The 26,969-nt window shown below is 36.2% G+C and overlaps 1 protein-coding gene and 2 long non-coding RNA genes across 6 annotated transcripts in view; 1 reads left to right on the forward strand and 2 right to left on the reverse strand.

The window, feature by feature from the left end:
• The window catches only part of 5PtaseI (inositol polyphosphate-5-phosphatase A), a 97,239-nt gene that overhangs the window by 19,534 nt on the left and 50,736 nt on the right, over nucleotides 1-26,969 (reverse strand). The gene's annotated exons all lie outside the window — the stretch shown is intronic.
• LOC141447393 (uncharacterized) lies at nucleotides 389-25,059 on the reverse strand. The gene is made up of 3 exons (XR_012454289.1): nucleotides 20,339-25,059; nucleotides 19,649-19,841; nucleotides 389-3,769 (listed from the first exon to the last, which is right to left on the reverse strand). It is a non-coding gene; the product is annotated as an uncharacterized lncRNA (long non-coding RNA).
• On the forward strand, nucleotides 4,218-16,740 carry LOC141447395 (uncharacterized). The gene is made up of 3 exons (XR_012454291.1): nucleotides 4,218-4,440; nucleotides 4,638-4,812; nucleotides 16,486-16,740. It is a non-coding gene; the product is annotated as an uncharacterized lncRNA (long non-coding RNA).

Genomic DNA, 26,969 nt, shown 5'->3' on the forward strand with positions numbered 1-26,969 from the left:
ATTGGCCCACAAAAAAGTCCTTTTCCATCACGACAACGCACCAGCTCACACCTCAGCAGTTGTGGGTCGCAAAATTAATGGAAATAGGGTTCCAACTCGTTTCACATCCCCCCCTATTCTCCAGACTTGGCTCCCCCGGACTACTATTTGTTCCCCAATATGAAGAAATGACTGGCGGGAAAAAGATTTTATTCAAACGAGGAGGTGATTGCAGAAACGAATGGCTATTTTTCAGACTTAGACAAATCCTATTATTCGGAAGGGATGAACAAACTAGAGCAGCGTTGGACGAAGTGTATAAGCCTAAAAGGAGACTATGTTGAAAAATAAAAAAGGTTTACCCCAAAAAATTATGTAGTTTTTATTTTTGCACGGACTTTTCAAACGACCCTCGTATAATCCTGTTTAATTTTCATCAATGTCAGTTACAAACTCTCACTGCTTAATTTAAAAAGAAAAAAAAAAAGTCCGGAGGTAAGAGCTTGATTTCACGAAGAAATCAGTAAATCGCTTGAAAGTTTTAAGTTTATAAACAAACTTAAAAAGCCAGCAAAAACTACTGGCATTTTTTCTTCAAATAGAAAAAATAAAATAAGTAACAATAAAACACCTTCTAAACGGAGAGTGCTGGAATAAATGAGCACAAAATAAAGTTGCATTTTTCCACTATTAGTCTCAACTTTCTACAGTAAATTATTTTGGAGTACGTGCTTTGAGAAAGGCACACTTTTTAAACTGCTCAATTAACCTTTATCTACTGGAAAAAAAGGTTAATCTCAACGTAAAATGTTAGGAATTATAGAATACATTAATACAAAAAATTAGGTAAATTTTGTAAATAGAATTTTATTTGTAAATCTCGTTCGTATTTATGTTTATCTACGCGTTACATCTATTTTGAGGGCTACCTATTATTATTATTTTGTCTGACCGATTGTTCGTGATACGAGAAATTTAATGTAACTGCTGAAAATAATTTGGAAGATTTATTCTGTACTACATCGGCCTAACTCCTCTTTTAAAGGCTTCAAAGTTGTGAGTCTACCTAAAAATATTTTATTAAACTTAATAACTATTCTGCAGCACATTCAGTGTAGCTTTAGAATCATAATTATTACTTTTACGAACCAAAGGAGCGGAAAGGTTTTCATGACCCAAAGGCTGTGCTGAAGTCACCAATAGTGGGAAAATGGATAATTATAAATTACCACAAACACCGATATCAAGTGTACAATTGCAAAAACAACACTACAAAAATGGCCAGACAGATTACAGTAATGGTAATAAAGGGAGATTCTATGAAAACTATGGCAGATCAGTTACCTAGACAATCATGGTTTATGAGGGAACTGTCACTAATAAATGGGTTGTTACGACAATAAGCAGGCTGAGAGGAGCGAACCACGCGGTGTGCGGATCGTATCTACACAGGATCAACAAAAGGTCCTCTCCTCTTTGCGTAGATTGCAATGAGGAGGAGGATTTCAAACATGTAATAATGATATGTCCACGTTAGGTAGTAGAAAGGAAACGAATGTTTGACGATATATACAGGTATTTAGTTGCACCATTTCGCTACGAAGACATAATATTCTTCACCAAACATCTATGTGCTTAAATCTATAGCAGAGCTAGCAAAGAAATGTGAATGTATTTAAAAGTTATAGCCGATTAGAATGAATGCAAGAAAATGATTGGAGAAGGATTACGGTGATTTTAATTCAGGTTAAGCTATAAGGATGGCAGGAATATAGAGTACTGATCCATCCATTAGTTGTAAGGTTTATGTAAATAGTTGTATATAGTGTGAAGCGAGTGTATTTATAAGAAAGAATGGAGAGTGAGTGATATTCTAGTGATAAGCACCTACCTAGACGATGCTGGCTGTATACATAAACGATGCTGGCTGTATGGCGAAGGCCAATGCCAAAAAGAAGGTCTTCTTTTTCTTTTCGTTGTAGTTCGTTTTTAATTATCACTTTCTCGTTTTACCATTCGTTAACTGTCTAATCTATTTATACTGTGTTGATGCAAAAATAGATAATATTCTTAAAAACAACGAGGGAATACATTTTATTTAAAAGGAAATTAGAGCTTCAAGTATAATTGCCAATTGGGTGTCGTAGATAGAAGCGACTAGCAAAGTAATTTACAGTAAATATCTCATATTAATCATTAGATAAAAATCTAAAGCCTAGACCGGGGAATCGAACCCACTAACCAACAATATAGCTTACCTTTACGAGCCTCACCTCTAACCAGTTCGGCTACCGTGGCCGTCTTTATTTACTAAATAACATAAAAAAAAAAAAAAAAAACAGAAGGGCAATATTTAGTACAAAATTCTAAAGAGACGTGAAGAAACGTGATACTGTGGATCACAAAAGGGACGTATGACCTACAGTATGACCCAATATTACTGAAAGAACGTTCTTTTTTTTCACCATTTGTCTGGCCCATTGTTCCCAAAACTATGTTATACTCGTATGAAAGCTGGTGTCCCTGTTAGTTATTGGGTTGCTTTATCTAACATCCCTTTTGAATCTTCTACTGCCATAGATAGTAGTAATAACGAGAAATTGCAACTAACTTCGAAGAGTGGAACTATGAAAACAAAAATAAGATGGATAGATAAATTGCCAATTTTTAATACCTTTATTTTATTTTTTAAAATTAAAAAATAAGCGACAAAACTAATAAACAAAGTCCGAAAAGTTTAACTGTCATCATAAATTATTATTTTAAATCAAAATGACAATTTTGGTTTGAAAATAAAACATAAAACTATAAGTTAACAATTATACATTAATTATTAACACGACTAAACTATTTTAAATAATTAAAAGAAAATATTCAATCCAATTCTTTCATTAAATTATAGTGCTCATTAGAACCAAATTAATTGGCCAACTTTGTCCAGTTTTGACCATTTAGTTGTGTTTAACCATTTCACTCCTAATTGAAGAGCCCATTATGTGATGATCAAGACAAATTTCTGTATAATATAGGACAAAAACTGACAAATACAATCTTCTTTTTCTTTCTTTAAGAAATGAACAAATCACTGCATTGTCTATACAAGCACTTAATGCTATTTTTAAGTGTACATTCCAGGCTTAAATCACGTAAAAAGCTGTAAAGACATGTGTGAATGTTTGGACCATATATGTATATACATATATTTTCTTCTTCTAGAAGCGTAGTATGAAGCCATCTGTTTGAAATTAAATCTTGAATGAACTTATCAATGAATTAATGAATGGAAGAACATATGTTCTCAGGACGATTCAACTTGTAATACAATACTATTTACATACGTCATTTGACGGAAAAAATTAATCTATAATATTTATATTAAATTGAACATAACTAAAATATGAAATAAATAATAATTGTACAATGTTAGTGAAGTTTATTTTCTTAATAATAAATAATTATTGCTATAAATATAATTTCCATTAAGCCAAGGACATCTACTTCTTCACTGTTACTTAAGAAAAAAGTTTTCTATATATTGTATTGTGTGTGTAAATGTATGGTTAGTACTTTATCATTAGTTAGGTTATACTTTTTGTGGAGAAAGCACTTTCCCATGAGTACGTTGAACTTTTATTTTTATCATTTATCGAAAAGTTTTGCAAGAGAAACTCATCGTGTTAAAGAAGAGTATAGAAACAAAATTGTAGGCTTCTAATTATTATTAGATTTACATCCATCTTCAGTGAACAATTTTATTTCCTCTTCTAAAGCTTCTGTCACGACGTCATCCCTGTAATTTATTTTTAAGATGAAATCACTGTAATTATACAGTTTACAAGAGGTTTAGATTCGTTCCATTAAGTGACGTAACCACTCCGGTAGATAAAACTATACAATACTACAATTAATTATGCAATAGATTAAGTAGTTATGGACGTAAATAACATTTAACCAAGAAAATTATAGAAAAAAGAATTCACTTAAGATCCATTAACAGTGAAAGGCCGTTATAAAATCCGAGGAAATAAGAGGGATATCAATGCTCAGATGACGGTTGATCGTTTTCTTCCTCATTTACAGTTAATGATTAATCATTCGCTAACAATATACATAATGAAATTAATAAAAAAAGTAAAAACAAAGGAATTCCCATAAAAACTGATAATCGATAAACCACAGAGAAATCGAATTGAATTAGATGGTAAATTCTGGGTTACATTCGAATAAAGGTTATTTTAACCACATTTCTACGCAGTTAATTAAAAGTGTGTTTTCTTGTTAGCCCATGAAATCAAACTTTTTCTAGTTTGTACAAAATTAGTGCATTATATTTGTTTTTTTTCTTTACCGTGGGAAAGTAATTAATGGTTAAGTTAAGCCTATGTTAGTGCTGCTCAGGCCCGCATGTACAAGTGCAACATTAAAACCATAATTACTCGCAGCTGCAATGAAATAAAGTAGGTTAGTGAGAGGGTCATTTAGTAAATATTGAACTTTTAAAACTTCAAATTTTCCCTTTAATTTAATTACGTTTTTTTTTTTTTAAATAATATATCTTTTGTTAAAACTTAAAATACCTTCTCAAAGTCACTGATAGGGCGTAATTTATATCTAAGTTTCAGCTTCTAGCTATTTTTTTTGTTTTGTTTTTGTTTTAGAGATTAAAACCCTACACAGATCATTTTCTAAATCAAATTTTTTTCGGATTAAGGAATCTATTTATAACTTGATTCCCTAAAACTACCAACTCACAACGCCTTTCAACGCTCTTGCCCAAATATTCTGAAGAAGACAACCTGAAGATGATTCCAGACTCATTCCTCACATAATATGGTAAGTCACTTCCTAAAGTAAGAGAATTCAAGAGAAGAAAGCTGTTCTCTTTCACCATTTCTTTAAAGATAGAAGATGCAGAGAACCTCTACAATGGTTAGGCGAGTTCTATGGAGGTTATACTCCAATCTTTAAAAAAAACACAGCCAACATCATGATAATTAAATTAGGAAGTCTTTTTTCCTTATTCCTGTTATATTTTATTGAGTTCTAGCCACTTCTCTAAAGGCTGTATAACGCTCCGAGTGATGGATGATTCTCGAGGCCCATAAATCTTAGTGTTGGGTTTAAACTAAGTCCATTTGGCAAAATATTACTTTGGGCCATCGAGTCCCATTTAAGAAGTATTTATTTAAAAAAATAATATCACTAATATATACAGGGTGTTCAGCATAAGACTACGGTAACTTCGGGAGGTGATTCTAGGCATCATTTGCAACAAAAAATTCCATATTAAAACTGTCCGGTAGGACAGTTGTATAAGGGTTGATCATCAAAAACTGCACGAAAAAGCGTAACGTTGAAAAACACCCAACTTTGACAATTTTTTTCTCTTTTTCTACTAAAGATAAAATTCCCAAATTTTCTTTAAAATAAGGGGCAAACCCTCCTTTATAACTGTAATTTTTTTGCAACAACCCATATCTAATAGGTTTTGAGAAAAAAGTTGCCGAAAATGAGCAAAAACGGCTTTTTCAAAAAATGTTCTTGTTCTTCTTGTTCTTCTTCTTGTTGTTGTTACCTTTTTTGTAAACAACGTAGCGCCTAAACGCGCGAACCGATTTTCATGAATGAGGTGTCATTCGATTCGGAATTTTATGTAGATGTGCCTTTTGGGGGTCTCAACGCTGTACATCGAATGGGAGAGGAGTTAGCCCCCTTTATGTAAGGACCCCTCCAAAATTATTATTACTAATTACTTATTATTTTATAAAAAATAAAATATTATTTTATTATTTATAATGTAAATTATATATTTTTGAATATAGTTCTTAAATAAATTAATTATTAAATTACACGTTTGCAAAAAGTCGTACTGGATTTTATGATTCTGATCAGTTATATTCTTATGGTAGGTGAATTCCTTTCATGATGCCGACGCTGTTTTGAGGCCTACTTTTTTGCTATTAATCCCAGATTTCTGTATCAATTTTAACCATAACCCCAATTATTGTATACCGTACGAAAGGTGATCGTATGTAGATGTTTTTCCTGAATAGTGCACGGTTTTTTCATATGAAATGTTTTTGAGAAAAATGAAGTCAAAGTTTTTGAAAAAAATTACAAACTTGCTATTTCTTATGTTTGGGCCACAAAGTGAAATACTTAATATTATTATTTTGAAATATAAATTAGCTTATTTAAAAGGAAATTTAACCTTCTTTCTAATGAGCTAATTGAAATTGCTGCAGCTATAATATGTTTGAGAGATATTGTTACGCTCTCTCTAAGGCGAGAACGCAATATGTTCGGGCTCGCCAGCTACCAGTGGAGAAGGGGGTGGGTCGAGGAAAAAAAAAGCGAAAACAAAAAAAAGTTGAGCGCCACGCCGTTTTTACTTATGGCTGTGGGGTATACGACGAAACCCAAAAGAAAACAAAAGAAAATTGATATACCAAGTATGGCTTGTATTAAACAATTACAAGGCTGAACACAAAAAAAAATAATAATAATTAAAGTAATCGGATATTCAACGTTCCCAAAAGTTCACTCACAACAAAAATAAATAAATCAAAGGAAAGGTGTTACTTCTGATACTCCTTCTCTCTTCGAGCTGACAGCCTGCCCTTCGCCAGCCCCTTCCAGGAATTTCTTGAGGTGTCCCCCGATGGAAGGAATTGAGGAGTAAGGCGATCACCCAATCTTTTCTTGCCAAAGTACTCCGCTCGCTCTTTCCACCTCAACCTTGCTCTCGTCTAGCCCAAAACCAGATTTTCCTCTGTGTGGCCACACACAACTTGTCGCTCCTGTCACCAAAACTCAACTGTCTCTTTTTTTTTTTTCGTTAATTTTTTTTTCTTTCCTATCCAGGTGACCCTTTTTTTTAAAAAAACACATTCCCATATGATTTAATTGGTTTCCCAGGCAGCACCGAACTCAACAAAATAAACACAAATAATTACAATCTTTAGGAATCCCAATACCCCTACAAAAATGAAATCCAAATTTCCTGGGCCTCAGGTAGCCACTATTAAAACAATCACCACAACCACGAACAACTTCTATACCGCCATTTTTCTTACCCTTAAGTGATTTACTAATTTGAAATTAGTAACATTTTCTCCTCTTTCCCGGAAAGAAAAATGGCGGCATAGGGTGATTGCCAAGAACCCAGGGATATTATGTTAGATGGAGGGAAGGGACAACCTATTCAGTCCTCGGCCGGATGTAACTTCAAATCTTTCGCCCCCCAAATCCCAGCGAAAGCTCCTGTTTTTGCGTCCTCGAGTTCATACGCGGCTTGCGAAATCTTTTTCCTTACTCTCCGCTGCACGAATTTTGGTGCCAGTTTGCCCGAATAATAGGTGGTCGCATCCGACTGTGGGTGAGTTTTGCACCATACCAACTGCCCCTCGGCATACTCTACAGGCCTCCTCCTTAAGTTGTAGGTCCGGCATCCTTTCTCATAAGCTCGGTCAAGTCTATCTTGAACCTCTTTGTACAGCATCGGCATTCGTTTTATTGCCTCGAGTCGGGGCTCTTGGTTGGTGATATCCGTTTCGTCTCGCCCTGTGGGCTCTTGTTCGTAGTCGGAAGCTGTTCTAGGTAATTCCCTGCCGTAATTTAAGTACGCTGGGGTGTAACCTGTTGCTTCGTGCACTGCCGTCTTTAGAGCGAACTCTAACTTCGGCAACTGGCTATCCCATTGCCTGTGGTTATCCTTCACATAGGAAGACAGCATGGTTTTCACGACTCTGTTGACTCGTTCCGTCGGATTAGCTTGTGGGTGGTACAAGTTAGTGAACCAGATCTTTGTTCCATATTCACCCATTTTATTTTGAAATTCACGTCCTTTAAACTGGACTCCATTGTCGCAGATGATAACTTGTGGCACTCCAAATTTCAAAAATACTTGATTTTCAATCAGTTCAGCAACCTTCTTCGCTGTAGCGGCCCTTAAGGGCAAAAGTATTGAATACTTTGTGAAATAATCACATACAACCAGTAGCATTCTATTTTGTTTAGTAGATAAGGGAAGAGGTCCCATTAGGTCTGCCGTAATTATCCGCCAAGGCGTTCCGGCGACTCTCTGCTCTCCCATTAAACCAGCTGGTCCTTGCTGACTGGGTTTCAATGAAAGGCATGTAGGGCACCTTGCCACGTACCTTGCAACATCCGCTGCCATCCCAGGCCAGTAATATTTCTCCTTCAATCTTTGTAGAGTTTTGAACGAACCTAGGTGACCTGATGTCGGTCTGTCATGGTACTCGAAAAGAAGGTTCTTCCTTTCTGACTTTGGCACAACTGCCTTCCATGGTCGATCTTCTCCAAGGATTTCCTTCGAATCTACAATTCTTTTGTACAACGTTCTTCCCTTTACCTTCCAAACAGGGTAGGCTTCAGGTTGCCGGTGTACCTTAGCACACAAATCTCTGTACCAATTGTCTAGCTGTTCTTCAGTATATTCAACTGCAGAGATATCCTCCTGGTCCTCTTCCAGCCTAGACAAAGCATCAGCAGCTTGGTGTAATTTGCCTGCCCGATGGTGGATAGTAAAATCGTATTGTTGCAATTTCACCGCCCACCGGGCCAGACGTCCCTGAGGGTCCTTTAGATTATTCAGCCATTTGAGAGCCATGTGATCCGTAACGACGCAAAATTTCATGCCCTCTAAGTAAGGCCTAAACTTTTCTATAGCCCACAGAACCGCCAAACATTCCTGCTCCGTAGTTGAAAACTTTCTCTCGGCTGCAGTCAGCCCTCTACTCGCATATGCGATCGCCTTCTCGCCTTCCAGATAGTCTTGACTGAGTATTGCCCCTAACCCTGAAGCTGAAGCATCAGTCTGTAAGATAAAGGGTCGATTAAAGTCAGGACAGGTGAGAATAGGTGCCGAGATCAACTTATCTTTTATTTCTCCGAACGCCCTCTGCTGATCATCGCCCCAAAAATACTTTCTCCCCTTTTTTAATAAACTTGTCAGAGGCGCCACTATTGTGGAGAAGCTGGGAACAAAACGTCGATACCAGGACGCTAGACCCAAAAACCTCCTTACTTGCCTCACCGTTCTTGGAGCCGGGAAATCCATAATCGAAGATACTTTTTCAGGATCCACTTGTAATCCATTTTTGTTGACGATATAGCCCAAATATTTTAGCTGAGGTCTACAAAAACAGCATTTCTCCCAATTCAGAGAAAGGTTTGCTTCCGCAAGACGTTCGAAAATTTTCTCCAAAATTTCTATATGTTTGTTAAATTCTTTTGTCACTATCACAATATCATCCAAATACACAAAAACATGAGGTTCCAGATCAGCGCCTAAGACATTGTCTATGAGCCTTTGCCATGTAGCTGGCGCATTGTGTAGTCCGAACGGCATCCTAGTAAAATGAAAGAGTCCTCTACCTGGAACTGTGAAGGCGGTTTTTTCGCAGCTGTTCTCCTCTAGTAAAATTTGCCAGTATGCACTCTTTATGTCTATGGTCGACAGATAGTGACCATCTCTAAGACTGTCTAAAATTTGTGTCACGAACGGCAGCGGATATGCATCCCTCTTCGTAACTGCGTTCAACTGGCGATAATCTACGCAAAAACGATGTGTTCCATTTGGCTTCTTGACAAGAACCACTGGGGACGACCAAGGACTCTTGGATGGTACTACTATTTCCTGTGCTAGCATTTCGTCCAATTCTTTATTCAATATAGCCTGTACGTGCGGAGAGACTGGGTAATACCTTTGCTTAATGGGGCGGTGGTCTGTCTCTATTACATGTTTTACTTGGCTTGTACAACCCAACTTACGCGGTCGCCTTTCTTTCCATTTCCCAACAAGTGCCTCTATAATATTCTTCTGATCTTCTTCCAGAGAAGAGTGACTAATGATCGCAGGGGTGGATTCCAGAGCCATTACTGAGTTATCAAAAGACCAGGTCCCCTTTTCAACATTAGGCACCACACTCATCTTCTTCCAAAAGTCAACTCCGAGAATAAGTGGATATTTAAGCCTTGGTACCACCAAAAAACTGATCATTCTTACCTTTTCACACAGTTCTACCGGTAAATCGATAGATCCTGCTACCATCACTTTATAGCCATCTGCCACTGATACTGATCTACTGGACGCATCCCCCAGTTCCATACCTAGTCTTGCGAATTTTCCCCATGTGTGCTGGTCTATTAGAGATCTAGTTGCTCCTGAATCTAGCAAACCTATGACTTCGTTGCCTAGTATTCTTACTTTCAAAAACGGACGCCCATCCTTACTACTCAATTGATTTATTGGTTTCGAGCAACTCATGTGGGACTCTTTCAACGCAGCCAACCTTTCTATCTCTTCTGTACTATCCTGGGTGGTCTTTGGGGTTACTTGCGAGCTGCCCCCTCCTTTACTCGCCCCCTCAAAGAGTTTTCCTGCCTCTGCTGGCACTGACAATTATTTGTCTCTACCTGCTTTCTCCCGCAGCGTTCGCAAAATATTTGTTTCGCCGCCTTACACCATCTAAAAGAATGTCCGTTCTGGTCACAGTTCCAGCACTTACCAAATGTGGAGCGGCGTTCCTTCGGACTCTGAATCTTCTCGGTGGCATTGGAACTACTGGTCGCTTCTGTCCTTCCTACGACTGCCACACTGGCTGTACTGGGCGTCTTTCGGTTCGGTGGAAGGTAAGCTAGGTCGGGTTCTAACAATGTCTTTTTTAGAGGAGGAGGTCTATACATCTGCATCCTCCAGCGATTGTCTTCGATTCTGCGACCTTTCTCAACTAATTCTGCCAGGCTTGAAATTTTTTGCAAGCCTAGACGTTCCAAATAATATGGGTGCAAATTCCGCAACACAATTCGGAGCACCTCATTCTCAGTAGGCTTTTGGGGGAGTCGATGAAAGTAATTTCTCATCACACTGACGTAAAATCCGATTTTTTCGTCTTCTCCTTGGGTACGGGATCTTATTTCTTCCCATAATCGTTCAGTGTAGTCCAACGGTTCAAATTCATTCCTCATTTCTTGAACGATTTCTTCCCAAGAAGAGGTCTCACGTCTAATTGCTTTTAGCCATATGAGCGCCCTGCCTGAAAATAAGTCAAAAGCTGAATTAAAAAGATCAGCATCACTCGCATTACGGGCAGACTTCATCTCTTCTATGGCTTCCAAAAAGGCGTGAACGCTCTGGTCATCTCCAGAAAATTTAATTCCCCAGTCTTTCAAAGGAACTTGTATTTTCTTAATCACGGGCTCACTGCAAGGATCTATTCTTTCAACTTTTCCTGCTGTCCCTGAAGTCATTCGTCGGCCAAATTCTTGCAAACATTCCATTGATTCCTCTAAGTAGCCCAGGCGCACATTCTCTTCTTCCTCATCCTCGGTGGAAAGAAGTGTGAGTCTGGAAAGTAGATCGGCCAGCCTATCCTCCAATTGACGAGCCACCGGGCTTCCTCTGTCTCCGGTGATATATGCCACCTGCACCCGAATAGCTGTCAAAATCTTACCAAAACGGTCCAATTCTATCATGTTGCCGCTAGGTCTAGAAGAAGTTTCTTCGACTTCCTGTATTACTTTAGGATCCCTCTCTTCGCATAGGGCCCATAACTCAGCACATTTGTCAGCTAATTGCCTCTTCAGTTGCCATGCCTCAGTATTACTATCTTCTGGTCTAACTCTGTTGACCCTGTTAGTGACATGTTGTAGCCCAGTATTTATCTTTCGCAGTTCGTGCTCAGAAGCTGTTTCACCTAACTCGGTAATTAGAGCTTCTAAAGCGTTAATTTTTCCTTTGCAAATATCCAAGTCTTCAGCTGTAGAAGTCTCATAAACTGGCAACATAGCCTTGCCTTCCCTTTCTAATCTAAGTAGTGGTCTAATTTTCCGGCGCATCTCATCCACGGTCGATTCAGCGGTAAGCCCTCTAATACGAAGCTCGTATATCAGTTCCTCCTTACTCAATCTATTCGTATCCATTTTATGGGCTATTTAAAAAACCAATTAAACCAAAATTACAGACAATAAAATTCAATAGTCAACCAAAAAAAAACAAAAATTAATTCGTCCACAAATCAATACTTAATCTTTAAAGTTATTAACCACTTAAACGTGTGAAAATATTAATCTCTTTTCTTCTTCGAGCCCCACGTTGGGCGCCAAAACTGTTACGCTCTCTCTAAGGCGAGAACGCAATATGTTCGGGCTCGCCAGCTACCAGTGGAGAAGGGGGTGGGTCGAGGAAAAAAAAAGCGAAAACAAAAAAAAGTTGAGCGCCACGCCGTTTTTACTTATGGCTGTGGGGTATACGACGAAACCCAAAAGAAAACAAAAGAAAATTGATATACCAAGTATGGCTTGTATTAAACAATTACAAGGCTGAACACAAAAAAAAATAATAATAATTAAAGTAATCGGATATTCAACGTTCCCAAAAGTTCACTCACAACAAAAATAAATAAATCAAAGGAAAGGTGTTACTTCTGATACTCCTTCTCTCTTCGAGCTGACAGCCTGCCCTTCGCCAGCCCCTTCCAGGAATTTCTTGAGGTGTCCCCCGATGGAAGGAATTGAGGAGTAAGGCGATCACCCAATCTTTTCTTGCCAAAGTACTCCGCTCGCTCTTTCCACCTCAACCTTGCTCTCGTCTAGCCCAAAACCAGATTTTCCTCTGTGTGGCCACACACAACTTGTCGCTCCTGTCACCAAAACTCAACTGTCTCTTTTTTTTTTTTCGTTAATTTTTTTTTCTTTCCTATCCAGGTGACCCTTTTTTTTAAAAAAACACATTCCCATATGATTTAATTGGTTTCCCAGGCAGCACCGAACTCAACAAAATAAACACAAATAATTACAATCTTTAGGAATCCCAATACCCCTACAAAAATGAAATCCAAATTTCCTGGGCCTCAGGTAGCCACTATTAAAACAATCACCACAACCACGAACAACTTCTATACCGCCATTTTTCTTACCCTTAAGTGATTTACTAATTTGAAATTAGTAACAATATAGACAAATGTTTGCTAAAAAGTAGTAGTACCTTGAAAAAACATAAAATTAAAAATATCTACAAAACGGAGCCGAATCGAGCCATAGTTTATATGGAATTTTTTGTTGCAAATGATGCCCAGAATCGCCTCCCGAAGTTACCGTAGTCTTATGCTGAACACCCTGTATATATTTTTTTTTAATCATTTATTTAGTTACAATCAACGCATTGCGTTATAAGCAACAATGATAACAATAAATAACATTCACACATATCAGAGTGGAGAAGTTACCCAGCGGTAACACTCCAATAACATTTTACTTTCTACTGACTCTCTTCATCAGAGAGGAGATCGCGAGGCCACTGTCTTTTAAGACGTCTGGAAGTGTTGTCTGGAAATGTTCTTGAAGAAAGATGTTGTACCAGTGGATTGTGATGTGTTTGTATGTTAAGATGGAATTTTCTGTAACGTGTTTTTGCAACTTGTGTGACGAAAGGAATGTTCAAGTCTGTGTGAATGGTTTGATTGGTGACGTAGAAAGGAGCGTTTACTATGGAGCGAAGAATTTTAGATTGCCAAGACTAGATCCTTTGCAGATTTGAGCGTTGAACCCCACAGTTCGATGCCGTAAGCCCAGACTGGCTTTAGTATACTTACATATATTAGTCTTTTGTTGTCCAGAGTGAGTTTTGATCTGTTGTCGAGTAGTCTTTTCAGTTGTCGGAAGCGTCTGTTAAGTTCTGTTCTCTTAAGTCGAGTATGAGGGTTCCATGTGAGTCTTCTGTCAAGGTAAAGCCCAAGGTAGCGGACTACGTTGACAGTAGGTAAAGGAATAAGATTGTAAAAGACAAGAGGAAGAGTGATGCGTCGAAGAGTGAAGGTGATATTTTGAGATTTAGTTTCGTTCAGTTTGATAGCCCATTTTTTGAACCAATTTTCTAAGGAGGTGAGGTGAGTCTGAAGGTTTCTATGAGCTATTATTGGGTCTTTGTCAGTAGATAAGATGGCAGTATCGTCAGCATAGGTGAGAAGAGTAGTTTGAGGATGAGTAGGTATGTCTGAGGAGTAGATTGTGTACAGAATGGGGCCTAGTATGCTGCCTTGCGGAACTCCAGCATCAGCATGGCTGAATGGAGAAAGAATAGTTCCTACCTTTACTCTAAAATGTCTGTCAGTCAAGTAAGATTTCAAAATGAGGAAATAGGTGGCTGGAAGGATGGTCTTGAGCTTCCAGAGAAGTCCAGTGTGTCACACCCGATCGAAAGCCTGCTTCACATCAAGGAATACCCCACTAATATATTTAAATTTATAAAACGGTCTGTCAAAAACCACCCAAATTTGTTTAAATGTTTAAAAAAAAAGAGTAAGGCATCCGACCGTCTCAACTGTATTAAAGTACTCGCATTTATCAAAATGCCGTATCATTTCTGGTAACATTTTGAAACAGGTTATTTTATTTATTTATTTTTAATTTTTTTTTGTTTTGAATATCAGAAAGGAAAAGCGCTTCTAATACTATGTTATCCTTAAATACATCAGAAGATTTTCAACGCTTTCTACCTTAATAGTTAACGTTGTTTGTTATCTCTTAATCTGTAAAAGAATACAAAAGCGATCAAGCTATGATCTTTATTTGTAATGGTCGATTCTTTCAAATTAGCACTAGCTTAGCCGTTTTCTAGCTATCGATTGGCACAGTATAATTGGTACACTTATTTTTACAGTTTACACGCAGGCCCAATTCCAGTCTAATCAAAGACAAAACTTTGCGAATTCGCCTAAGATATTGCTATTACTTTCTTCCTACTCTTGCCCGATTACTGAAATCCGTAAACTTACGGACTCATTTTAATGAATTAGGATTTACAACGAGAAAAAAAAGTGCATTGAAAACTGCATTTGAATGGTGCCAAAGCTAAGCATAAAATAGAGTTCACTATGATCTTCAATGTCCTGAATATCTTATGACAAGAAAATTAGGAACTTCCTAGAACTGTCATACATTCTACTGTCAACTTTCCCTTACATAATCAAGCGAAGAGATTTTTCCGGATGCCATTACTATTATTATTATTTTTATATAAATAAACATCCATATTATGCGATATGTCACATGGATATGATAATAAACTGAATCAATACAATCACATACTTTCTCTCTTTGCATTGCTCGAAACTTTCTTAAAGATAGAATTCTAAGTAAATCTATAGTTTCTTAGTTGCCGCCATTTGATTAAGATATGATTGTACGATAATATTAGTTTGGAGAGAGAGAGAAAAAAGATAGATTATATTCAACATCTGGGTTACCAAAATTCAGCATAACGAGACAAAGATTTTAAGGTTTCCATCCGAATTTGCTTTCTAAAGGTTAATTTCTATGGAAACTTTCTGTTGAAAGAACAAAAAAAAAATTCTAGGTCATGCAGCTGGATTCGAGCAGGCATACAGTATTGATCCTAACCGTCACATTCCGCAGATACCTTTAGTCCAACTAGGTATTCCGGACCTGTGAGATACCTATTAGTGGATAGAAGAACTGGTGACCTAGTTTCGTAAGGTAAATTATTCCTAATTCCTAAATAGAATCAACAAAGATCCTCCATTAAACACTTAAATAAAATACGATGTTCTTTCTTCTAATAGAATTCAAATGCTTTTTTTCCCCAATCAAGAGTAAAAAGTTAAGTTCTTGTCATGATTTATAAGCACTTAAATTTTTTTTTTTTAAATTTTATTCACAGCAGCACTTTCCGGCAACAAGTAAATGAGATGAGGAAAAGGATTAACTAAGTGGTAATCACAGGTTCGAATCCAGCAGGCCCACAATTTTTTTTTTTTTTCAAGCAGGTTTTTATGACTTATTTTCCAGTGTTGGCAGTTTTGTCTGTAACTGAGAGAGTACTTTTCGAAGGCCAACGCTAATGATATTGACGTGCCTTAAATTAAAAATAAATAAATCAATTATATGATGTGTATGATAATCATGATAATCGACTAAGTTGATTGCGAACCCAACGGCGCCTCAGTATTGAATGGAAATGCAGCTATGACGAAGATTTACAGCTAGAGGATTTATGTGTTAAAAGAAATTTTGGTGGAATTTGGTAAAGCGAGATTTAGAAACAAAGGTTTTTAGGTTTGCAAGGATAGGAGCGTTTAGGTTTTATAGAATTTATATTCTATTTATGTTCAATCGTTTATCTATAATGTAAGAGTTCAAGAATGGCTAGTTATAATCGTCTAATATTTGGTAACATTAGTTTACACCGTTTTTCAATGCACTCTTGCTAGTAGATTGAATCTCTTGTTTTCACTACGTTTATGTCTGGTATGGGTTCCCAAGCAAGCCTCTTGTCCAGTTTAAGTCCAACTTAAAAAGTTAAGTAACGTCTTTCAAGCAGGCTTTACGTCCAACTATCAATTAAAAATCGTGAAAGGAAGCGACTAGCAAACATATTTTTTCTGGTATTAACCATTAAATAAAATGCAAGGCCTAAGACCGGCAATCGAACCCACTACCTAACAATACCTATTATCATTGCAGGTGTCAGCATATGATAGCTGATGGAATACGACTGCCGTTGAAGGCGATCACAATAACCGTATTTTCATCAAATTTATTTCAACTAAAATGTAAGAAAGCAATTATTTATAAATGCTTATATATTTAGCTTTATTTATATTATAAATGAAAGTAAATACATCGATTTATCGATGGTATTTTATTGTGACAGGCCACGGTTAACAGGGAAAGTATTAAAAAATTACAAGGTTACGCTACATGTGCGGTTATATAGTAAAGGTTACTGACTTTCCTTTCTATTTATTTATATGGTCAAAGTTTTGCTTAATCTTGAGAGTATATCTATTCACTAAATTAGTCGACACCTGTCTATGTACGCTTTTAATTTTTTGTTGAATGTTAAAAAAAAATATTTACCAGCATTCATGTTTTAAAAGTGCATTAAAATAAGCAAATATGTTTTAACTAAACTCTGAACTTCGTTGGTGGGTGAGATCAGAGAGAGAAAAAAAGTATTGAATAAAATATTCTGTGAGTGGGAGAAGTTGAACTCCTCCAGCACGCTGGAGTCTCATATTTTCTTCCTAGACCTTGGGGATGATAAGAAGAAGCAGCAGATAGATTTATATTAAAGGATGCTTTCTAATTAATTATGTATGGGCAGTTGTGACATGACTCTTGGGCTAAACAAATACACTTGGCCCAGCAGGCGAAGATCTCGCTTCTACTTCTTATGTCAGAGAAGTAGTTACTTAGGGGCCAGCTTGCGTTATATAAGTTCTTCTGCAGGTCAAGGCAAACACTTCCTTCCTCGTATCTTGGCCTAGACTGGGCCGACTACCCGTGCTGACTTAATCTGGCCATATGTTTTACAAGACATGAGAAGTAAGTAAAACATTTCTACAGGAGGTTAATTAAGCAGAAGGCAGGTTCAGACCGTGTGGAGATTATGGACTGGATGAGTGTAAAACATCGTCAGATTGCATAATCGGCTAACAGAGGCCACTTGCACTTAAAGACCAGAAGATTTGCAAAAACGACTGGCGATAAACCAAGGATTTTGTAATCAGGTGAGGTTATTATTTTTTTCCTTACTAGAACTACAAGGGTTGTCACTAAAATCTTCTTTACAAGATAGAGTTGATTTTCCTAGAGATCCTGTTTGTAAACTGTGTTAGAAAATAATGGAAATAATTTCTCTGTTTTACCAGTGAAGCAATAGCAACCAGACTGAAGTATAAGATTTCTGTCGCGTGATTTAAGATGAGATCACGTCACAAAAACGGTAAACTCGCCTGCAGTTCGCGTAGAGAAGAGAGACTATATCTACTAGACTTTTCCAATGAATGGTATGTTAGACCTTTAATGATTGCACTGCTCTGGTGTACACCATTCACCCCTTATTCAATTAATAATAAACCATAATTTCATAGTCAGGTGACCACAAACGCATAATGCTTTCGATTAAAACTAAAATTTAAAAAATCAGCATTTTTGTGATAATGATCTGTGACAAATAAGTTTTCATTTTGTTTTCCAATTCTTGTCTGTCCCAAATGAAGATGATGTCAGTATATCAGTACTTACGTACTTATTCAATAGTGTTTTGTATACGAAACAGACAATCCAAAATAGCGTTATAATAAAAAATAGTCCTATTTCTCCATTGTGTCTATATTTTAGTACGTGAGGCCGTTATGTTTTGTCTATTATGTAGGAACGCAGTATATATATCCATTTAGACACGAGTCTTCAATTGGCACACCTCAAACATTCCATCGTTCGAGATCTTAGTGAAGTATGATTGTTAAATTATCTTCGACTTATTGTTATAATGTTGGAAGATATTAGACATAAAAAAAATTAGCCCAAGTCGACCCAAATTCTGTTTTTACAATTCTCCACATTCTAACTTCGAATTTTAAAATATATTTAATTATTACTACGCTTAGCTGGCTTATAAAATTGTACATTACACGGGAAATGGCACCTTAGAGGGAACCTGTCCATCATCCTGCTTCAAAATTAGTTTAATAAAACATTGTGGGCTACACGCTAGTAATGTCTACAGAAGTTTAGGAGCCCCATCATTGGAGGTATCTTTAAAGAAGCTCTCAGGATCAAATTTTCAGAAAAAGTACTTCAAAGGGAAGCCAACCAAAATCAAATTTAAATAAGTATTTTGAATCGAATTGTTCTGGTAAAATGTTTGTAATAAAAGTTGTAACTATTATGAACACAATAAATATACAAAGATTAAAGAAGATCGTTACCTTTTATTTTGAGAAAAATTTCTAAAAAGAGAAAAAAAATTACCAATCTATTTAACTCTTCTTGTAAAAGACAAAAGAGCGTAACATTATTCTGAAATGGTTCTTTTAGCCTGATGCCTACCTACCACTTCTTTGCCCAGATAAGTACATACATAAGCAAATAGATAAGTACAAGTAGATGTAAGCGATTGCATTGAATATTCTAAGAATAAAACAAAAAAAATCGTTCAATTTTCATGTTGCCCAGCGGTAAGCACTCCCTAAATCATCTCTAGGATTAACAGTTCTTTTCAGTAGAGAGAAAATCACAAAGCCATTGTCGTTTTAATCGCCTAGGTGGGTAATCTGGAAGCTGATAAGATGATAAATGGCGGACAAGAGAATTGGTATGAGACTGTTCAGTTATAATGCAAGTTTTTATAGTTAAAAGTTTATAGTTTCAATTTGGATGGTTAGATTTGAAACGTAAAATGGAGAGGTAACGATAGTGTGGAGAATTTAACTGACTGAAGAGATTTAATTCTTTGAAGATTCGTTGAAACCCAGAGTTCAATACCGTACTACAGATGGGGTTTTAGTACAGAAGTATATATCAGTCCTTAGTCAATAAGTAAAAGATTAGATCGTTGGTATAGTATGCATTTAAGTAGTCGACAAAAATAACGAAGTGTGTCAAAACGACACCAAAAATTTTCATTTTACCTTAAAATATTCAACAGAAAAAAAAAAAAATCAACTTTAGTCACAATCTGTGGGACTTACGGATGGTTCTAATTTGATCCACTCATAAACACAATTAAGATCCTCAAATGACATTATACAGATTTTGAGTAATCTTTATCTACCGTGCAGCTTCTTCATATATTTATGTATAAACGTTCCAAATCTAGCTTAAAAAAAGGGGGACTTACTTGCAGAAGTTTGATATCCTTTTTTTAAAAAAAACGGAAATTAACGTTTGAAGATAGCTAGACCAGCCGATTTGATCTAGTCGCCTTCATTTTTCATTAGAAGAACTAGCGATTACATAATGAGCGTCCCAACATCCATGACTAATTAGCGGTAGCAATCTCTTTACAGTTCTGGTATAGGATGACAAGGTCACTGAAAAAATTCATAACGAACTGTGCAGAATATATAACCAGAATAAGGCTAGCCAAGAGAACAAGGCCAGTGTTGAACAATTTTTACTTCGTATTAACCATAATTGTACAAAAACAAAAAAAGTGTTATCAAAAATTAGACGTTAAGCAAGCGAATTACATTTACTGTTTGTGATTGTAATAAATTTGACAATTTTGTTCTCCCCAAATTGGCATTTTTACTCGTTTTATTTTTTAAATAATATGCATTGGATAAAATGATTCATGTTACAGAAAAATCCCATATTCTGAAAAGCTCTATTATTGGGAGAAATAGCTTTACTATATGAAAATCAAATTCATCCGGCTAGAGGCCAACGCAGTTAAAAAACAAAACACTACATCATTTAAAATTTTAAGCAATGCTCTAATTTCCCCTCATACACTCTAAATTTACACTAATCCCCAAAAAAGAGAGTAAATAAGTTTGCTGGTGTAGACTTCTGAGAATGAACATACCTTTATTCTAAGACCTCCAGTCTAAGTTAGTTTTTCTAACAGAAATTTTGTAGTTCACATTTTATCTATAGACACCAATTTAGCTATTAATGTAATTTACATATTATGCAACACTGTTCTATGTTCTAGTAATTACATATTAAGTATAAAATTATAAGTTTTATGAATTAAATTAAAATATCAATAATTATTTATAGAATAAGTATTTGAAATACGAGGGCGTAACACTTTCACTGGTAGTTAATTATACAGAACAGGTTATCTCAAGTCAGCAGGTTAATCTGTCTCCCCTAGTGACTATATTACCATTATTACTACATCGTTATTATTCTTGGTACATTATTTCCGCATTTTTCTTTTCCATTAAATTACAAAAAATTTATACTCATTACAATATTTTTTTAATTAAATGCAGTCATTTTTTTTTTTTTAAACTAAACACTCGTTATATTTTAATTTTTTCTCCCCCTAACCGTTTTCTAGGATAAATATGAGTGAAAGGTGATGACATTGTTTGACAACACTTTCAGCAAAACATAAGTATGACGGGAATTTAAAGATAATGTAATTTAAATTTTTAACAACCTTTTCGACCAATAACAATGTGCAAGATGTATTTTCCGAATTAAAAAAGTAATAATAAAAAATGCGTTTGTGTTTGCAATTGCCTTATATTGAAGAATTTACTAGTTTTCTTCCTTCTATTGTATAGAATGTATAAAGATTGATCGACTTAACGATTTTATTCATGTTTCGGAGCTTTTTCCGAAGGCTCTCTTTGAATACCAAAGGGATTACTTTGCGTTTCTAAGATAAGGGAAGCATCCCTTTATATATATCCAGCAACATCTTCCTGGTGCCTGATAAAGCAGAAGGTGTTCTACCGCATGCCACTCCTCTTCTTTTCAGACTCGTATTAGCAATTTCTCTTCCTTGATCTGTGTACCAGAACCACGCCAGATTCAGGATCAGTCACACGCTGGATTTCTACTCAACAGGATATCTCACCGTACTATATCACACTTCTATACCATGCCTTCCTTTGTGTTCACTAGTGTTTCCCAAAGAGGTCCCTTTGGACCGCCAGGGGTCCCCCGGTATCATTCAGAGGGTCCGTGGAAAATTAAAATTGATTTGGGGGTCCTTGAACAACGTCAGGGGTCCGCGCAAGGTTCAATATAAAATAATAAAACTGTGATCCATTTTTATTATTATGGAAATTAGAGACTAACAAGGTGACCAATTAAATTTAATCAAAACTAAAAGCGTCATATCTGTGTTTGATGCAAAACGTTTTCTGTAAAAACAAAAAACTTGGGAAGAGAAGAATGTTCTCAGTTTCCAAATCTTTCGAAATTACAAAATAGAGTAGTAGATTTGGTAGCTTACTGTCTTAACACTTAACGGCTCTTCATGCAGACCTGAACCAAAGATTACTCGTGGGGATTTGCGGTTGCTACTCACAAACATTGAGCCGGATATAAATACACTCATAACATCTCATCACGTTCATCCAAATTATTAATTTATTTTAAACAAAAGTTATAATTTCAATAAATACTTCTTCAACAAAATGCTTTTTTAAATTTGTAATTTTTATACTATGCATTTATGTAGCTTTTTCACTTGGGGGTCCGTGGGCAAGTTTTGACAGTAAAAAGGGGTCCATTGGCAAGTTTTGACTATAAAAAGGGGTCCATAGGCAAGTTTTGACTATGGGTCAAAAAAGTTTGGGAACCACTGGTGTACACGATCTTGCGTCCGGGACTGACCCATAGATTAGTCCCCTTCACTTAGCACGTACTTAGGAGCAATAAATCTGAATTATAACTCAACATATTTCATTTTCGTAACTATAAACTGGTCAAAGCAGCTGTAGTTCATCAAAAACGTTTTTAAAATATTTTTTTTTTAAATTATGATTTCTTCACTAGACCTGAGATTATTTTCTTTATCTCTGATTTACCAATTCAAATAATAATTCGCGTGTTTAGGTGTAAAAAGGGTAGACATATCTTCCATTCGACATTGCAGCAAACTACACTGCTGCACTCTACACCATTATAATAGAAATAGTATTTAACTTTTACCAACTAAACCAGCATAATTACTGTTAAATACACACACGGTCATTTCGAATTCAAGTAAACATAATAGGGTGAAATTTCTATTGATTATTCAAAGTACCAGGCTGTACTTTCTCTTCTCTACTTAGTACTTTTATTTTTCCCTGTGAAAAACACAACGTATTATATAAATTTTGCGTGCATATAAACATACGCATATAAACAAAATGTAATAATTTAGATGAGAAATTTCCCAGCTAATTCTATCAATAAATTTCACCACTTTTACTTCTTTTTTTTCCTCACTAATTGTGAATTGCTTGGACAATACTTACAGTCTGCAGATTTCGTGTTTATGCCAAGGGAAAGTTTAATCACAATGTACGCTTTGTTTAATACAGTGCATGTATATACTTAAAAATGCCATTTTGGGGAGGGGTTGAAAATACTGTTATAGTATTCGCTGCTGGATAATATCTTTGATTTTATTGGTCCTAGCAAGCATGATGGATTGGGTTATCTGATTGGTTGCAGACTTCCATCCACCATTAGAGATAGATTAATCAGTATGTTTGTAGAGATTTCGACTTCACTTTTGCTTCTGTCTCGCACTAGACTTGCAGATTCGTTATTCATTGCATACAATCTGAATCACTTGCAAGAATGTTGCAGGAGTAAAGAGCTAATGTCATGGTAAAGATAGAGATTTCTTATTGGATGGAACCTTAGAGTTGGGCGGAGCTAACCTAATTTCAGTTCCAGCGGCGTTTTTAATATTCTGGAGACGTTGTACTTGATGGCGAGCGACGGAAGTCTTTTTATAAGTAGCTTTTTTTCTTTAGGGATTAGCTTTGAGGTTAGCATACTGGACTCCCACGCGGAGGTCCCGGGTTCGAATCCAGCAGCTGACCCTTAGATTTTTTCTTCCTAGGAGCTTCTTACAGCTCACTGTCCGGTGATGGACAGTGTTGTCTGTAAAGAGAGAACACTGTCCGGAGGCCGGCAGTGCACTGGAAAAAGCTCCGGGCGCTAATAACCTCAGCTGTTGATGCGCCAAAAAAAAATAATAATAAAAAAAAATTCTTTTTCTTTAAGTGGTATACTATTATCTGGTGGACAAAGGGAATTTTAATATCGATTTGGGAGGGTTGGAAATGAGATTTAGTAGGGAGCACTAGCTGTTTTACGAAGGACTTTCGGTTAGAATGATTGGATACGGCAACAAGCTTGGTTGAACCCTAGACAACCCAAAATCTGAACACTATATCTTCTTGTATGTCCAGTGAACACGACTATTCTAGTCATCAGGTCACCAAAGACGGTATGAAGGACTTCTCCCATTGATGGGTCTGTGGTATTCATTCCTCCAAGTTATCTATGAGATGGGCAAAGGTGTTTCATCCTCAGAAAATTTGAAGAAGATGTCTGCGGGTAGGAAAGAAAGCGAGATATCCCACACTGCAACTCCCAGCGAGATATCCCATACTGCAACTACCAGCGAGATATCCCACACTGCAACTCCCAGCGAGATATCCCACACTGCAACTCCCAGCGAGATATCCCCATACTGCAACTCCCAGCGAGATATCCCACACTGCAACTCCCAGCAAGATATCCCACACTGCAACTCCCAGCGAGATATCCCCATACTGCAACTCCCAGCGAGATATCCCCATACTGTGGATGATATCCCAGCACTTAGCTTAGCTCGAACCGCTGAAGAATGCGTCCCGAACGGATGGACTGTACGAAGCCTCTGTTAAAAAAAAAAAAAGCCTCATTCCCTTAAGGAAAGATTGAGAGAAATTTGAAACTGAAATTTTTCAAAACACCGCCAAGAATTCACTCCAAAAGCTATTACATAATTCAATTCTGTAATTATTAATTTAAATTTGGTGATTCTTCAAATAAATAAAAGACACAATTATCACTAACTAACAAAACTCTTATCACTTATGTATATTTTTACTGCAAAAAGTACAAAACACAGTAAATTAACACACACACTCAGTTGATTGGCCTTCATATTGTATTGTTCTTTTTAAAAAAAATTTTCACATAACAAGTTCTAAAATAAAATATACTCATTCATTCCCATGACCTTCGACAATATGACGTGACCATATTTACAAGAAATTTTGACTGAATTATTACTAGTTCTTCTAGTGCTATCACTAACAAGGAGATGGGTACAATGTTCAGCTACTCCAATTAATTTTTCGCTGATTTCATTCCGAAAAATATTTGACCGATGTCTACTGCCAAGGGGACTTCTTGGAATAGCAATAAAATAAAATATTAAGTTGAACAATGAGCCGCATCTGACAACAGTTCTTGAGGTTATAACTATATATGTAATTGTATAACCTTATGTATACTATAACCTGACTTTTTTTTGCATAAATAAAACTTAATTCTATTTTATTTATCTATTTACTTTTCAAGAAATTTTTAAATTTTTATTTACCTATATTTTTCACTGTTCAACAGTTGAGAAAATAATTGTTATTTGTTAAAAAGTCTGACAGAGGGTGCTACCAAAATAATCATCAATCAAAAAAGGAGGCCGTGGATAAACCGGTTTGAAACATTGGTTAGTAACCAGAATAAAAATAATAAAAGAAGAAATCATGTCCCAGTTGTTTGTCTTTTAAAGTGTCGCATTTAAAAAAAAAACACGCTGAGTTTAAAGGGTTACTTAGTTTTAATAATAAACATATTTTGGGTGGGGGAGAGCGAACTAAATCAAAAAATAAAATAGTAAAAGACATTGCGTCAAGGTAGTAATTTTAAAGACAAACCTGGGCTAAATGCCAAATATAGTAACTTTACTAATTCTATTCAAAAAAATTGATGGACCTGGAGGGGGCATCCGACGTGTGAGATCGCCTCCAACTGCGAGTCGTTCACTTTTAAAGGTCCCTAAAGCTAATTATAATCTTATATTTAAAAAGATTTAATTCCGTAATCCTGAAATACTGACCAAAACTAGACTAAAGCGTTTTTATTTATAATTTTCAGAATTTTGGTCTTATGGCAATTTATGTAGTTTCATTAACTTTGAATTTTTACTTTAAAAAAAAAATACAATAGTTGGCTTTAATATTATAAATGGCCATTATAAATAAATAAATTAATTAATATAAAATAAATAAACTGACTTATATTTTCTAAGTGGAACATTTTAAGTAAAATCTTTTTTTAGAACGGGGCTGTGGTATTTGCTATGGTTTTTCAGGTGGAGTTTTATGGTTATAATAAAATGCTGTGTGGCGCTGAAGGTGTCCAGAATAATGTAAAAGAGGTAAGGATCGTCTCTGATAGTCAGACGGCTTTAAAGACACTGGCTAAACCTAACTATGACTCTAAGTTAGTAAAAGTATACAGGAGATATCAGGATCATCATGCCCAGAAAAGGATAGTACTTTTCTGGACACATTCATTGACATAAACAGGATATACAGCGTTAGAGGCTGGAGGAACCTGCGAAATAGGGGTCTAGTTATATCGTTTTGTGGCCCAGAAACGAAAGTAGTGAAGGAAATGGAGGCTTTAGACCAGGGGTCGCCAAACTTTTTTTGATCATGGACCCCTATATAATTTTTCGAAATCTCCATCGACCCCCATAAAAGTTAATTTTCAGTTAATTAAAAACTTTCTATTAGGTACTGTGTTTGTATATTTATTTTATGATTTTAAACATTTATTAAAGTAATTTTACATTGTGTAACAATAGTTTTATGAAAAATATCTTAATGTTGAACTTTATCCTCTTCTTTGTACAGATCTGGTGCGCTACCTTGGGCTCTACATAGACAAACGACTCACGTGGAACCCACAACACTAGACTTAAAAGACAAGCAATGACAAAACGTGCGAAAATGCTTTACAGACTTCTTGGACGACGCTCCAAATTACCCAATTGAACTCAAACGCTTAATATACAACACTATTCTCACACCTATGTGGACTTACGGACTAGAGCTGTGGGGTTCAGCCAAACCTACAAACATATGGACAGTACAGGACATTTCAGTCAAAACTCCTCCGACAGATAGCTGACGCTCCTTTTGTATGGTGACTAACCTCATCCTTCACACCGACCTCAACATTCCCTCCATAGACCAACTCGCTAAGACTAAATACCAAAAATTCCATACTACTCTCTCGACTAGCTCTAATCCTCTAGTACAGTCTCTCGCCTCCTCTGACATTCCTGACAATCCTCCTCGCCGACTGAATCGCCAGTGGCGCCGTGACTTCCTTACAGTCTGAAGAACTAAACGCCATTATTCTATCTCTCCTCTCTCCTCCTCACACTCTCCTCCACACATTCTCCTCTCTCATATAGAGAGTGCTACCGCTGGGTAGCTTCTCTCCTCCTGCTCTTCCCGCACCAGTTCATCTCATTCACCTCCTATTTACTTATTGTATATATTTATACAGATTGTAAATTACAAAATAAATAAATTTAAAAAAAGTTGAACTTTAAATACCTTAATATTTATTAAATAATAAGTAATTATAAATAAGACCCCCAATCGACCCCTACTTTTGTTAAATAG

This window comes from Rhodnius prolixus, unplaced genomic scaffold, assembly GCF_049639745.1.
Source record: "Rhodnius prolixus isolate KJV_2025 unplaced genomic scaffold, Rpr scaffold_7, whole genome shotgun sequence".
In the NCBI taxonomy this organism is placed as follows: domain Eukaryota; kingdom Metazoa; phylum Arthropoda; class Insecta; order Hemiptera; family Reduviidae; genus Rhodnius; species Rhodnius prolixus.